The 15,367-nt window shown below is 43.7% G+C and overlaps 1 protein-coding gene and 1 long non-coding RNA gene across 3 annotated transcripts in view; one reads left to right on the top strand and one right to left on the bottom strand.

The window, feature by feature from the left end:
* BRINP1 (BMP/retinoic acid inducible neural specific 1) overlaps positions 1-15,367 on the top strand; it is a 158,863-nt gene that overhangs the window by 82,185 nt on the left and 61,311 nt on the right. The window lies entirely within an intron of this gene.
* Positions 3,338-12,812, bottom strand: LOC140696147 (uncharacterized). 2 transcript variants are annotated; one of them, XR_012072231.1, is made up of 5 exons: positions 12,728-12,812; positions 6,658-6,864; positions 4,390-4,521; positions 4,116-4,213; positions 3,338-3,560 (listed from the first exon to the last, which is right to left on the bottom strand). It is a non-coding gene; the product is annotated as an uncharacterized lncRNA (long non-coding RNA). The 2 variants fall into 2 exon arrangements; XR_012072232.1 differs by lacking the exons at positions 6,658-6,864; positions 12,728-12,812 and adding an exon at positions 5,779-5,999.

Raw genomic sequence — 15,367 nt, 5'->3', positions numbered from 1 at the left:
ATCTGGAGTCCCACCACCTGTGGAGCAAATAAACATCTCTACACATAGGGCAGCCTTGAGGATTAAACACAGGTATTTGCAATGTGCTTTGCAAACTGGAAGGCACTGTATAAATGTTAACTTTGAAAGGGGAGGGGGAGGAAGGATTAAAAAAATGGAAAGAAACCACGCAGTAAGGGTGACCAGCAAGGGGTTATCTGAGCAAACTCCCACAATCCCAACGCAAGGGTGGACGGGATAAGACACTAGTAATAAGAAGCAGAAGAAACTCAGGCTAAAGAAACACATCAGGAAGGGGAGGGTGAGTTCCAGGAGCATTGACAAGCAATCTACAAGATGGCAAATCACTGCACTCAGAGTTGGACTGGTGTTAATAATCTCACAGGGCCTGATGCGGACAAACCCCCTGTGCAAATTAATTGTAATCTAGGGTCATGAGATGTTCAGCTACCTGCACTGGGAACGCAGGGTTGGAAGAACAATGATTATAAGATAATGCTCACCCTTCATGAGCCCTCTATATGGCCAGCCCCTCCTCATCCATTATCTCTAACTGGACACTCATGGAGGAAGAGCCCTTATAATCCCCCTTGTGCAGGAGACAAGCCCAGAGAACTGGCATGATTGGTGTAAAACCACTGTCTGATTAGAAGCAGAATTGGAAGGGACTTGAACCCCATTCTGACTTGATTTCCAGGCCTGTCTTCATTCTGCTTCCTGTTGGTGTCACTCATGTTTTGCTTTGAGATGGAGGCGTTCAGGAAGTTTTCCTAAATGAAGTAGGATTTTGTTTTGGTCTGGATGCATGGGATTTGGACAGGTGGATTCTCTGTGTTTCACAAATATTTACTGAGCACCTAGTAAGTGCTGGGCAGGGTTAAGAGGCTCAAGCAATGAACCATCCCATGAATAAGACAATGTTCTTGTCCTCTTGGAATTTTCGTTGTAGCTGAGGCCTGGAGAATATGTAGAGAAAGATAATACGGTGTAAACAAGTGGATAAAATAATTGCAGATAGTGACACAGTTGTCCTAAATAAATGAACGTTGGGTATTGGGATGGGGGCTAGTTTAGCTTTGGTGGTAAGGGATTGCCTCTCTGAGCCAGTGGCATTGAGCTTTGAATGAGCTGGGGTGGCATGGGGAGATCTGAGAGGAGTGTGCCCCCTGCAGGCCATAAAAGTACTGAGGACCAGAGTATGCAGGCCTGTCTGAGGACAGAAGGAAACAGAGGGTAGTGGCGGACTTCATGGGAGAAGAACGGTGGAAGACGAGGTTGGAGGGGTGAGCAGAGGCTGGTTCACGTGACCAGAGGTAGAACGGTCCATCTGAAGTTAATTACATCAAAGTGTTTACTCAGCTTCTGTCTCATGCATCCTCCTGGCTCCCTTACTCACCTTCTCAGTGCCTTTGCTGGATCTTTCTTTTTCCAGTCTCTAGATATTGGAGCACTCGGGGTCTCAGTCCTTGGCCCATGTCTTGATGACCTCATCTGTTCTTATTCGCTCACCTGGCTTTATAGAATCTGTCCTGACAATTCACATTTAAATTCCCAGCCCAGACCGCTCCCTGAACGCAGACTCATATACCCAGCCAGTAAATAGCCGTCTTGAATGTGCCACAGCAAAGTCAGAATTCTTGGTTTCTCTTTTCCAGTGTGCTCCTCTACCAATGTGTCTATTTTTTTTTAATTACTTTGTTGTAGGGGAAGCAATTAGGTCTATTTATTTATTCATTTAAATGGAGGCACTGGAGATTGAACCCAGGATCTTGTGCATGCTAAGCACGTGCTCTACCACTGAGCTGTACCCTCCCCCCTCCAATGTTTCCATTTTTGTCTAATGACATCACTGTTGACCCAGTTATTGGTTCTCCGAACCCAAAGCATCCATGGCTCGTCTCTTCTTTTCACACCCCATACCAGCACATGCAGATTTTACTTACAGAATACATCTCCAGGGTTAGTACTATCTTGAGTCTCATCCAGGCCTCCATCGGTTTCCTCCCGGACCATTGCTGTGGCCACCTGGCGATACCCCTACTTCCACCTGGGTCCTCTCCCCAGCTTCAGCTCCTCTCCACAAAGCAGCCAGAGTGATATTTCTGAAACCTAACTCAAATCCTGTCATCCTCCCGAGACTCCTCCAGTGGCTTTTTGTTACGCGTAAAACAAAATCCAAAGTCATCATCGTGGTCCGCTAAGACCTACGATACGTGGCCCCTGCCACCGCTGCCTCCTTCTCCAAACTGGCCTTCTTGTCATTTTTCAAATACTCTGAGCTCACCCTCAGCCTTGAACATGTGGCAGTTGCTTTTCCCTTCGCCTGAAAGAAATCCAGGTCTCCTCTACCTCCTTTAGGTCTCTGGTCCTATTTCCTTTCATAAGGGAAGTTTCCACCGCCCCCGTGTAGAAATGACCCCTCTCTACCCATGTCATTTTCTGTCTTCTTACCTTGTTTCATGCTCCCGCAAGACTTACCACCGTCTGGCATTTCACTGCACGTGCATTGCTTGGCTTATTGCCTGGCTCTTACCAGAAGATGAGCGTGACAGTTTGCCTGTCCTTTTCACTGCTCATTCTCCTCTGTTGTGAACTACCTTGAACATGGTAGATGCTCAAAAAATAATGGTTGAGCGAATGAAGAGGTGAGAATTCGTGAAGTCACCTAACGTGGTGGTCACTGTTTCTTGGCTGTTTCAGAACCCACTAGTGCCAAGCCTTGAGCTAAGTGCTAAGAGTCCCCTGGAGAAGCTGTGTTGTTGTCATTCTCAGGCAGAACGCATCACGTAGCAGGGACAGAAAGACATGAACGGGCAGCCGCAGTACAGGGTAGTAGCGACTCTGATTGGGAAATGCAAAGGGCCAGCTACTGGTAACGAGGAATCCAGTAAAAAACAGGAAATCATTTTTCCAGCAGCACACAGTACATGAAGGTAGGAGAACCTGGAGGTAAGAGTGGGTTTTACACTTGATGGGGTTTAATGAAAAATAAAACTCTGTACCTGGTGGGACCAGGGGGCACATTAGGGATCCGGAGGACACGTGAATAAAGTAGGCAGGGCTGGTCATGGAAGGCATTCCGCTCAGAATGAAGAGGTCTGGGCTATGTTTTAGGTCATGGCTGGTCTCTGGAATGTTCTTAAGAATGTAAGGAAAAGGTGAAGAAGGTGCATGATGTGAGTTCTGAATGGGTCCACAGAGCAGTTCCATTTGACTAGAGCAAGGATAAGGTAATAGAGGAAGGGGATGGGATCTGGGGACTGACTCTGGTCACGAGGAATCTTGAATAAGAATTCACAGAGTTTCCTCTTTATTTTATAGACAGTGAGGGCTCATCGATGCCTTCCCGACACGGCGGAGGTGGTGGCATGAGCCAACCCACACTTTGAGAAGATAATTCCGGCTGTGATCTTGAGCAAGAATTGTAGGGTTGTCAAGGTGGAAGCTGGGGAGTCAGGTGGGCGGCATCTGCACCTCCACGTGTCTTGGCTGAGAACCTCATTTTATTTAATCCCGTAAGAGTCCTTTCCTGCAGATCTCTGGACTTATTAGATGCACGACTGCTCAGAAAAGGGAAAGATGGAAAGCACAAAGGTGTTAAGGATTAATTCCAAAATTCCTCACTTCTGAGGCTTAAATTGCCACCTCTGCCTACGTACGCGTGGAACAGGGTGCAGTCATAAATAGAAACAGGAAGTCACTGAAGACTTGGGCAGTTTGGAAACAGAGTCCTGAGGTAACTTGCCAGACTCCAGCGGCTGAGCATTGGCAGTGAAACAATCTGATTGTGGAGGGTGCCTAAAACACGAGATTCTTAAATGCTGGAAAGGAGACAAAAATCTATTCATAAACTTGTACTGCCCTGATTTATGGAAGAATTATTTATTGGGCACTTTATAACTTCCAGGATTGTAATAAAGCAAAATAAATAGAATCCCCACCCCATGTAGGTCTCTGCCCAGCAGAGGGGAGTGACAGTAGTCATCACACAGGTCCATGGTTGCCACGTGGGTTCAGGGGTGGGGGGACCAGAGCTGGCTGGGCAGCTGGGGGAGAGGGGGAATGTTTCCTGTAGAAGTGGCCTTCCTGCTGAGGTCTCCTTATAACGAACTTACCCATTTTGCACCATATTTATTGGAAAATTATCATTTGTGATTTCCCCAGAACAACACAAGTTCTTGGTCTATGTTGTTCACGCCTGGAGTCCTAGCACCTAAAGGAGAGACAGAACCCTGGTCAGTGCCCTAAAGCAAACAAACAAACACTTATTCAAAAAATGAATTAATGAATCCGATGTTTCCTGTCTAAACAAAAGTCCAAAGGCCACTAATTCCATCCAGCTGTCCATTTTACAGAAAGGGCAAGGGAAACCCAAAGAGGAATCATTACTCATCAAAGGTAGTCCGGCTTCGGAGGGTAGAGCAGACGGTAGATTTATGGTGCCTTTGCTCGAAGGCCAGTGCTCATTCTTCTAGACCCAATGTTAGCCTTTGCAGGGACCAGAATGGTGGCAGCGTCTCGCTGAAAATGCAAGAGGTAAGTTAGAAATCTGAGATAGTTTAAGAGCAGTTCATATAAATGCATGGACTTGAGGTTCATAATAAGCAATTCGCTTGCTAGACAGAATCTTGGATTGGATGTAATCTTAAGTCACATCTGGTGTGCACATAGTGTGATGGAGAGAGTGTTAAACCTGGGTGTGTTTTTGAATCTGAGTTTCTCCATCTGTAAGATGGGGGTGATTGTAACCACCGTCCAGGGAGCTTGTGCTTAATGAAAAGCACCTGGCCCGTATCAGGTGGTCAATATATATTTATACTTAGGCATATGGATTTGAAAAATCAAGCATGTCCAGAGTTGGAAAAGGGATATCACTCATGGCTGAGTCCACGGGTTTAGGCATCTTTGTAGGAGAGAAAGGGGCGGGGCTCTCCTGGAGAGTCCCAAGTGAGCTTGCAGAAGGATGGTTGCTAGGCAGTGACGCTGGTAGGATGTGGCCATTCAAATGCCTCATGCCCAGGAAAATAACGTGCTAGTTGTTTGCGGGGACACCAAAAAAGAGGGACTGAAGGATCATGTGATGGAGAGGAACCATTTTTATGTACTTTAGAAGAAAAAAAAGTTGAATGAAAATTCAGAGTCTGGGGGTAGCCATGGGATAGAGCAGGGGGCTGACATCTCTCAGTGTGTTTCAGAGTAGTTTCCGAGTAACTCAGAGCTAGAAAAATGTGAGTAGGTAACGTCTTCCGTAACTTTCACTCGTCCGTGCGCCTACGTGAGACCAGCATCCCTGGCAGTGGTTACAGTGAGATGTCTCTGGCTCAGCTGGGCGCTCAGAAGACAGTTCCTTGTGTACTCCCCTGAAACGCACAGGGTCTCCTCGTCGGTAAAGACAGCACAGCATCACTTTCTGTGTGGGTCCTGAATCCCTTCTCTCAGCATCTCTGTCAATCAGTTATTCAAACTTTGCTGCAATACCTTCAGATAGGGGTCTCCTTGCTATCCCCCGGCAGCCTGTTCTACCCTGATTGGTTCTGACAGCCAGAAAGAGCTTGCTTTATTGAGTGAGACGTCACCTTGCTGTCACATCTTCCTGACCATCGTAGTTCTAGCCAAGAAGCCGGGTTTTCATGGCATGACAGCTTATCCCAGTCCACCAACTAGGAAAACTGGTGGTATTTTCCTTCTTTGTACGGCGTTTAGGCGATCACACACCTCTGACAATGCCTGAGACCCCCAGGTGGTATTTTTCATCATTGTATATATTAAGTCAATTACCTTGTTTAATCATCACATCATAAATTCCACTTGAAACATGTTTGTTTTCTTAATTCAGGTGTGATCTGGGCTTTTTTTTAAAAAAATCATTTCCTTCTAATTTGCATTTAAATAATGACTTTGTTATTTCGGCTTCAAGCTGCTTCAAGCAGGCTGCATAGAAAATATCCTTGTTTTCTAATTTCCTTTGGTCCAGTAGTTTTAAAATACTTTTAGGGCATAGGAATCTTAAAAAAAAAAAAAAACAAAACACAGAATTTACTGATCTATCTCTAAGTAGCTCAATGTATAAATCTTTGATCTGACATTTTCTGTTATTTCCTAAAAATACATTATTGGACTGGCTGGCTCAATGGATTAAATCAGAATCAGCAAACTTTTTCTGTGCAGGACCAGACAGTATGTATTTTATACTTTGCGGCCCCTGTGGTTTCTGTTACAACTACTACACTCTGACATTATAGAGCAGAAGCAGCCATGGACAATGTGTAAACAAACGAGTGTGATTGCATTCTGATAAAACTTTATTTACAAAATAGACAGAGGGACAAAATTGGTCTGTGGGCCATAGTTTGCCGGCCCCTGAGTTAAATCATTCTTAAGGACTTTGGTGCATTTAAGTTAAGCAAAGGATGGTTTTAGATCCCCTATTCCCGGTAGGAGACCAGAAAGTCAGTGAATGTGTGTTGAACGGATTGAAGAAAAAGATGTTTCTTACCTAGTTTTTAAGTAGGGATAGGGAAGATTTCTACAAAAGGAAGCAAAAGAAGAACCTTGCTGGGAGTGTGGATTTGGGGGAGGCTCTGAGATGGGACCACGCTTACTAATCCTAAAATGTTTTAACAAGAAAAAAAAATTGGTAATTAAATGCAATATTACTTGCTGGAGAAGATGCTCTGTGGCGGAGGGAAATTATCAGAGGTCTGGGTGTCCAAGATCTGGATTTTAAAACCAGCTCTGCTGCTGACAGCTGTGTGTCCCTGGGAAAATTATCTCCCTTCTCAGAGTTTCTGTGTTTCCACGGAAAGACTGAAGGCAGTACAAAGACGTTCTCTGTAGTCCCTTGGAGCTCTCAGATTTTGTGATCTGAAAAAGAAAATTCATATAATTGCAATGTTTAATGGGATTTATGATAATTGGAAAATAATTGCTGCTCCAAACTTTTATTAATCTATATTTAGTTCTGAGTCATGCTTTCACAATAGATGCTTTGGAAATAAGCAGAGAGACAAATGGAGTAAACAGAATTTTAAATATTTTATTTATATGCAGTTTGTGTAATCCCTGGAGCCCATGGGCATATTAAGATCATTTAAAATACCCATTAAAAGTTATGTGTTATGCGACAAACTCCCCTTTTAGAATGCCTTGCCAAAGGATAAATAGCTAACATTTATTGAGTAGCTACTACTGCCAGATTAATTGCACTCATTATGCTTAATCCTTCCAGCAACCCTACAAGATAGGTACCAGGACTCCTGCTGCACTAATGAAGAAGCTCAGAGAGGCTGAGGAATCAGCAAAGGATCACTCAGCTGATGAGTGGCTTTATGCTGGGATTCAAAGCCAGGTCTTTCTGACTGTAAACTCTGAGCTCCTCTCTCTCAGTGCCCAAATGTTTTCAGGAAAAGATCTGTTTTGTGTCCGTTTTCCAGACGCTCAGTGGATGATCATTTGCTTTTTCTCGATATCCCATGTTTTGTTCTTCTGCAGAGCCTCGCAGGTGCTCCTGGCAGGGCATTGTGGGAGAACTAATGCTGGTTCTCCACTGGCATGGGGATGCCGGAGTAGGCAGAGGAGGAGGGAGCAGGGAGAAGCAGGGAAGAGCCCAGCAGAGAATCATGGAATCTGAATTTCTGTCCCAGCCCTGGCATGGATTTGCCATGTTAACTTCACCGCCCTGGACCTCAGTTTCCCCCACTTGCGATGGGCATGGCAGTATCCCCTGCCTCTTCCAAGTTGTCAGGAGGATGATGTATAGGATGACAGAGCTTTGTAAAGGATCAAGTGTTCTCTAGATCCCACAGAACTGAGATAATTGGATGGGGCAGTAGATCGGGATAGAGGACGCTGAACCTGAGATCAGGAACCCAGATTTCAGTCCCTCTGGCCATCCACGGTGCTGAAGCCTTGGGCAAGTGACTTTGTCTCTGGGTCTCAGTTTCTTCATTTGTAAAATGACAGTAAATCTTGGACAGTTGTTCTAAAAGCTCTTCCATCTCCTGATGTTTTGGATTCTGAAAGGCACCGAGGTAGCTCAGGTGACTGAGGGCCTCTCAGGAAACTGCGGCTATGCAGAATAAAATAAAGCAACCCGGTTCTGCGCTGCTTTCCCCAGGATGAATTCCTGTAACCCCCCTGGTGGCGCCTGCCCACAGGAGCAGCGCTCCCGGAGGAATCCCAGTGGCTTTTCCGGAGATGGTGCATTGCTACAAAAGCTGGACCATTCCAAGCTTGTTGTGTTTTTGTTTTTAGCCCAATTTCAAGACACTTCCCCTGGATTAGCTGCCCCCATTTCTCTGAACTTCATTTCCATAATAGCCTTCAGAACCGCTACTGAGATTGGCAGGAGAAAAAAAAAAAATGCCATCACTTAAGTGAACATATGCAGGAAAACAGAAAAACTCACATACAGATTGTGAGCAAGGATTATTTTCTCTACAGTTAAGTCCACATCTTTACTTGTAATTAAAGTTAACACTATTCTCCGTCACGTTTTCGGGGACAGCTTTGTTTGTCGGTTTGTTTGTTTTCTGCTTTTCCTCTCCTCACCCTTCCGGGGCTAAAATACCCTGGAGATCCACGTGGCCGCTGCGAGTCCTCAGCCGCCTTCTCACTTATGTGCTGGGACATGGAGGCAGGCAGGGGATTTGTCGAGGACACCAGACTTGTTAAGATGCATCATTTCCACTTCGCATGTGCCCTTGGGTTCACCTTTCCCTGAGCTGGCTGGGGATCATGTGGGGAGAGATTGGGAACAGCAGGCAACAGATCTGTTCTCTCTCCTCTTTCTCTTTCTCTTTGTCAGCTCAGTGATTTCATGTCCTCACTCCCTTCCTCTATGATTCACCTCGTTCATCTCTGGGAATAATTTTCTGCTAACAGTCATGGAAGGGGTCCCAGACCTCCCCCTCGCCCCTCCCCAGAGACTCAGAGGCTTATTTTTATTTCACTTCCAAATAAATGCAACCAATGGAATAAGCCACCCAGGAATAAACACATGCAAACATCCTGTAACAGGAATCAGTTATGCTTTCGGCAAACATTTATTGGGGATACAATGTCTATAAAATATTCGAAAACGCATCCTTGGATTAAGTCAGATCACTAGAGAGCTTCTTGTTTAGACAGTAATGTTTGACTCTCACGGTGTTGCTTTACCAAATGGTGTTTCATCATATTTATTAGGCAACAATGAGCCAATGAAACATTGGTGGATCGTTGAGGACATAACCCACCAGGATCAACTACACCCATCTCGTTATGAAGAATTATGAGAGATGTTTGTATCTTGTCATAGCATCCAGGAAATCTGTGTCTGCAACAACTTTGAACAAAAACTGCTCTATTGTCTTTCTGACTGTATGGCTCTTTTGTCTGTCTGATTCCCTTTTTCCTTTGGCTGTAAGGAAGCTCAGTGACATTTGCTGTCCACTTCTATCAAGTGTTCAGGACTTTATAGAATTCATTTTGCATGCTAATTTTAACCCCACTTTTACTTTATTTTCCTCTTTTTATTTTTTTCCCATTGTTCTATATAAGTCTATACAGTAGGTGTATTTTGAAGACCACCTCCAACCATTTCTGCCATGAGATCAGATTCAAGGGGAAAAAAAGAACATGCTTTGTATAGAGTACAATGACCCTTCACTTCTTTAGAGGTCACTAGTAATTTCAATTACCTGTAAAACAGTGGAGGAAACTGATGTTTATCCAGCACTTACTAAGGACCCAGCGCTACTGGAGGTGTTCTCCTCGCAACCCTGAGAAGTAGAAATTGTCATCTCCCATTTTACACGTGAGGAAACAAAAGGGAGATTTTTTTTAAGGACTAAAAATATTATAACTGTGTCCTGAGCAGATAATAAGAACAATAAAAATACCAGTAGCAGCTTACAATTGTCCATGCCCTGTTGCAGTTTACAAAGAGGTTTTCCAACCATTATTTCATTTAACTCTCAGCACAATTGGGGGTGATGCTTTTTTTTTTTTTTTGTCTTCATCACCTATATGAGGAAATAGACTTGGTGGGACTTTATAAATGATCCATCCATTTGTTCAATTCACACTCACTACTTATAACGTATTTCACAGGAATCGAATCCCACCCCCAAAATTCTACCTACTGATAACTTTAAAACGAACAGGATGGTCTTCCTCTCCTGTCCCACCTCCCCCTTCCATCCATCGTCCACTATCCCCCAACTTCCCATTGGAGCCTCTCCTGTCACCATGACAACAACGATAATATTGATAATAACTGTAACACTAACATTTCATTGAGGGTTATTATGGTCTAGAGACTGTGCTCCATGATTTAATATAATCCTAACCCCATCTGTCTAGGGTAGATACGCTTCCCCTAGATGGCTTCTCCACTGTATGGCATGTAAGCAAACTCGTCATGAATTTGCAGCTAACTGGCGGCAGAGTCAGGCTTTAACCCAAGATTTCTATCTCCCTGGCCCAGGCTGGGAGATACAGAGCTGAAGATTGTCTAATACAATCATCTCGTTTCCCAAGAGAGGAAACACACACCTTCCCAAGGGCACAGAGCCAGAGCTCCTGCCTGACTTGGTCTTTTCTCCTTCAGTGCAGCCTCATTCTCAGTGTGTCACTGAGTGTGTGTGTGTGTCTAGGAAAGCAGAGGGCTGGCAAAGAGGACAAGGGAAGGTTACTATAAAGGCAGTGCTTAACTCTGAAATGAGAGCCTTGGGCTCATGCTTTTTTCTCTATCCTCATCTTCAATCCTGCGACCCTGGTTCCAGCCTCATGCATCCTCTGCCTCCGTCATCACTCGCCCTCCCACCTTCCGCTCCCCCAGTGGGGTGGGCCTTGCTGCAGCCACCCCATGCCTTCCATCCAGGATCTTTTTTGAATCTCAGTCTAATTGGTTCACCCGCCCCACTGGGATGCTTAATTGGGCATGAGCATATCCTGTACCATTGTGAGCTCTGCTTTCTCCTCCCAGGGGAATTTGCTTGCTCTGTGGGCTCAGGAGGCAAGATATATTTTATGTTGTGCTCAATTCACTGAGAACCTATATGAAATTGTTCCGGGGCCAGCAGAGCAGTTCGACAACGTGACAAGGCTTTTTCTCTTTTATTTTCTACTTTTTTTTTAAGATGGCATGTTGCAGTGGAAAGAGCACTGCATGTGGAGTCACGAGCCCCGGGCTCTGATTTCAGCCCTGCCAGTCATTTGCTGTGTGATCTTGGGCAAATCAATTAATGTCTTTGAAATTCGGTTCTCCCATCCATGAATGGAGTGGGTGGATTTGATGACTTCTATGAAAGGAGTCGCAGTGATGCTTTTAGAACAGGGCTCACACTCACTGTGGGCCAAATCGGGCCTGAAACCTGCTTGTGTAAATAAAGTTTTATTGGCACACAGCCATGCCCGTTCATTTATTTATTGTTCCTGACTGCTCACACTGTAAGAACAGAGTACCTAATGGCTACGAAGCCTAAAATATTTATTATCTGGCCCTTTACAGAAAAAGCTTGCCTACTCCTTTTTTAGAACATAAATTAGATTGTCTTGTTGCTCAAAACCTTCTTTTGACTTTCCATATTACTTAGAATTTAAAAATAAAAACTCTTTACTAAATCTAGAGTGGCCTTTTGAGGTCAGTGCCAATCCCATCCCATGTTTTGATGTTATTTTTTCCTATTACCCTTCCTTTCGTGTCATCTCTTCTGCTCATCTGCTTCTCTAGGCCTGTGTCCTTGATCCTCCCCAAACCTGGCAAACATGTTCCTACCTCAGGACCTTTGCACCTGCTATTCCTTCTTCCTAGATTATTCTTTCTCCATGTAGCCACATGGTCTCTTCCTTATTTCCTTCAAGTCTCTCCTTAAACCTCATTAAACTAGGAAGGCCTTTCTTGACCACCTATATACAACCACCCCTTCACTCTATCCCTAGTCATTCCAACCTCCTTTCTCTGCTTTATTTGTCTTCGCAGCACTTCTCTCCTTCTGACGTGTTACACATTTGTCACTTTATTGTCTGTTCACTCTCACCAAAGATATAAGTTCCCTGATAGCAGGACTTTATCTAATTTGTCTTCTGCTGTATAGTCAGATCTAGAAAAATGGTAAGTGCTCAGATTTTGGAAGCATAAACCAACTGTTTTCAGGTCTAATGTTGTTTGAATCTACTTCTGAATAGTTCTCCGTGCAGTGAAGACCTTTTTCTTAAGTGCATTTTGGTAAAGAGTATAAAATTGTGGACTCCTGTGCCGATTACAACATCCCTGTGATAGTCACAGAGTCACATCAACTCCTTCTTAGAACATTTTTGTCTGGATTGTTGGCCGTTAAAAACAGAGTTTATTCAGAGTTCGAAATTTACACCTCTTGGGGAGTGATGGAAATGTTAGCTATCTTGATTGTGATGGTGGTTTCATTGATGTACACATCTTTCAGAATTCATCAAATTGTACATCTGAAATATGTGTAGTTTATGTACAGAAATTATACCGCAATAGAGTTGTTAGAAAATAGAACAGAGTTTATAGACAGAAATCTAATAACACAGTTTGATGCACAAGACCCCTCATTGTGTGGTCCCTAACCACCTGTCTGTCTTTACCTCTTACCATTTGTGTATCACAGGTGCATACATACACATGAATGCTTCACACACATGCATTTTTCTTATTCTCTCTCCTTTCCCTCCATTTTTGCACATGGAGCTCATTCTTCCTGAAATATCCTTCCCTTACCTTTGGCCAGATGCTATGCTCTCTTCAAGATTCAACTTGTACAGGAGAATTTTTTGAAACCACCCACCCCCTGCCCACCCCAGCCCCTCCTCCATACTGGGTCAGGGATTCTCGTGTCTGATCCCTCTATGACGAAAATGACTGCTGCAAATAGCACATCATAGTTTAATAGCTTTCCACTCTTTTTCAGTAAGACGGAACAATTCCTTAGGATTAGGAGCTGTCTGTGGTGCTGAACAAGCGGTGCCCGCAGACTCAGCCCTTCATAATAACACCCCCCAATTACTGAGCTTTCCCCAGGCTCCTGAGGTCACATGCACCCCTCACTCAGGCCTCGCATCCGCCCTGTGGAGGAGGGGCCAGAAACCCAGCATCGGCTTCCTCCTTAGTTTTTTCAAGGAAGCAATACAGAAGGCAGGCCCTGGGTGTATAGCTCGTGAACATCAGAAAGAATGTGGAGGCTGTTGAAAGAGAGAGAGAGAGAGAGAGAGAGAGAAAAGAAGGAAAGAAAAGGAAAGAAAAAGGAATTCAGTCATGGGCTTATAATTGGATGGCAGGGGTGGCGTTATTCCTTTGTATCAGTACTGGTTTTACTGTGGTTTTTATATTCTCCTTCTTGAGATCTACTTTAAGAGAGTGAATTAAGAATCAGGATTTCCTACTCCCAGCTCTACCACTGAGCTGGGTGACTTTTGACTTGTTATTTAACCTCTCTGTGTGTAAATGCACGTTAGTTCTGAGGAATGTAGACATATTCCCATGAAAAAGAATAGTAACTCAAGGTGTATATATATATATACACCTTGACTATATATACTATATCATAATATATCACAATAATATACTTGTCTGTTATACTGAAATGTGTATGTTTCCATGCATATAGATACATATATAATTTCATAATTACATGTGTATATCGTTTTATAAATTATAAGGGCTAAGCTGATGAGGAAACACTCTTATCTTAGCAGTATCTGATGTATCTCATTGCCTTTTATGGGTCCGCTAATGCTGAATAACAAATTACCCCACAAGTTAGTGGCTTTATACAACAATATTTATTATCTCAAAGTTTCTGTGGGTAGAGAACCGGGCTGTGGCTCTTGCCATGCTGCAGTCATTTCAAGGCTCCATGGGGAAGGGGCTGCATCCCATCCCAGCTCATGCACATGGTTACTGTTAGAATCCAGTCTCTTGGGAGGTCTCAGGTGGATCTCTTTTTTTTCCCCCTGTGATCTGATGTTTGTTCCTTTTTTAATTGAAGTGCAGTCAGTTACAATGTTTCAATATATGGTGTACAGCACAATGTCCCAGTCATGCATATACATATATATATTCATTTTCATGTTCTTTTTCATTAAAGGTTATTATATATTGATATTGAACAGAGTTCACTGTGCTATACAGAAGAAACTTTTTTAAAATCTATCTTTATATATAATGTCTAAAATTTGTAAGTCTCAAACTCCCAAATTCACCCCTTCCCACCCTCTTTCCCCAGTAACCATTAGAGTGTTTACTGTGTCTGCGAGTTTGTTTCTGTTTTGTAGATGAGTTCATAGTGTCTTTTTTTTTTTAATTCCACATATGAGTGATAGCATATGTAGTCTTTCTCTTTCTGGCTTACTTCACTTAGAATGATGATCTCTAGGTCCATCTATATTGCTGCAAATGGCTTTATTTTATTCTTTTTATGGCCGTATAGTATTCCATTGTATAAATGTACTACAACTTCTTTATCCAGTTATCTGTCAGGTGGATCTCTTAATAGAGGATCTTACAACGTTGCAGCAAGAGAGAGAGAGAGAGAGAGAGAGAGAGAGAGAGAGAGAGAGAGACAGACAGAGGCAAAGAGAGACAGAGAGAGAGAGAAACTGGGGGAAGAGGACAAAACGAAGTTGCCATATTTTGTAACCTAATCACAAACTAACATTCTATCACATTCACATTCTTTGGATTAGAAGCAAGTCACGGTGTCCTGTCCAGCCCCCACTCAAGGGAAGGAGATTACCCAGGGGCATGAACCAGGGAGCAGTAATCTTTAGGAGTTGTGTCACCCACCACCTATCACAACTATAAAATTCCCCTCAGCTGGGTCTCACACACCCAACTCTCTCCCCATATCTGGTCCCCCCACTTGCTCCATTCTGTCGCCCTCGCACTCTCTTCTTCACGCACCTCCCCTCCTGTTCAGCTCTTCCCTTAACGTACTGCATATCCTGCTCTTGCTCACTCTACTCCTGCCCTTTCATCCATGTGGGTTTTTTTTAAATATTTCTGTTTATCTAAATCCCATGTGAACTTCAAAACTATGCTTAAGGTATGACCTCCTCACTCAAGCTTCCTGAGAGAGACCTGAGAAGTCTGTGTTCCTTCTGTGCACTGGAGTTTTGGGTTTACAATGAGCTAGAAATGTCTTGTCTGTCCTGCCAGACTTTGAGCTTCTTAAGGACATGAGACTCTTACGTGTCCACTCCCCGCCATACACATGGTATTTTGCACGTAGTTGGTGCCCTGCCCGGGTTCACTGAGTGTAACTGATTGACTTCGTACAAACCTATGACGTGCCAGGTACTAGGCGGACTTTATTTAGAATCCGAACTAGATTATGAATTATGGACAGAGATTTCTAAAGGA

This window comes from Vicugna pacos, chromosome 4, assembly GCF_048564905.1.
Source record: "Vicugna pacos chromosome 4, VicPac4, whole genome shotgun sequence".
Classification (NCBI taxonomy): Eukaryota; Metazoa; Chordata; class Mammalia; order Artiodactyla; family Camelidae; genus Vicugna; species Vicugna pacos.
The sequence above is the reverse complement of the archived record's forward strand: the minus strand, read 5'-3'. Positions and strand labels throughout refer to the sequence as shown.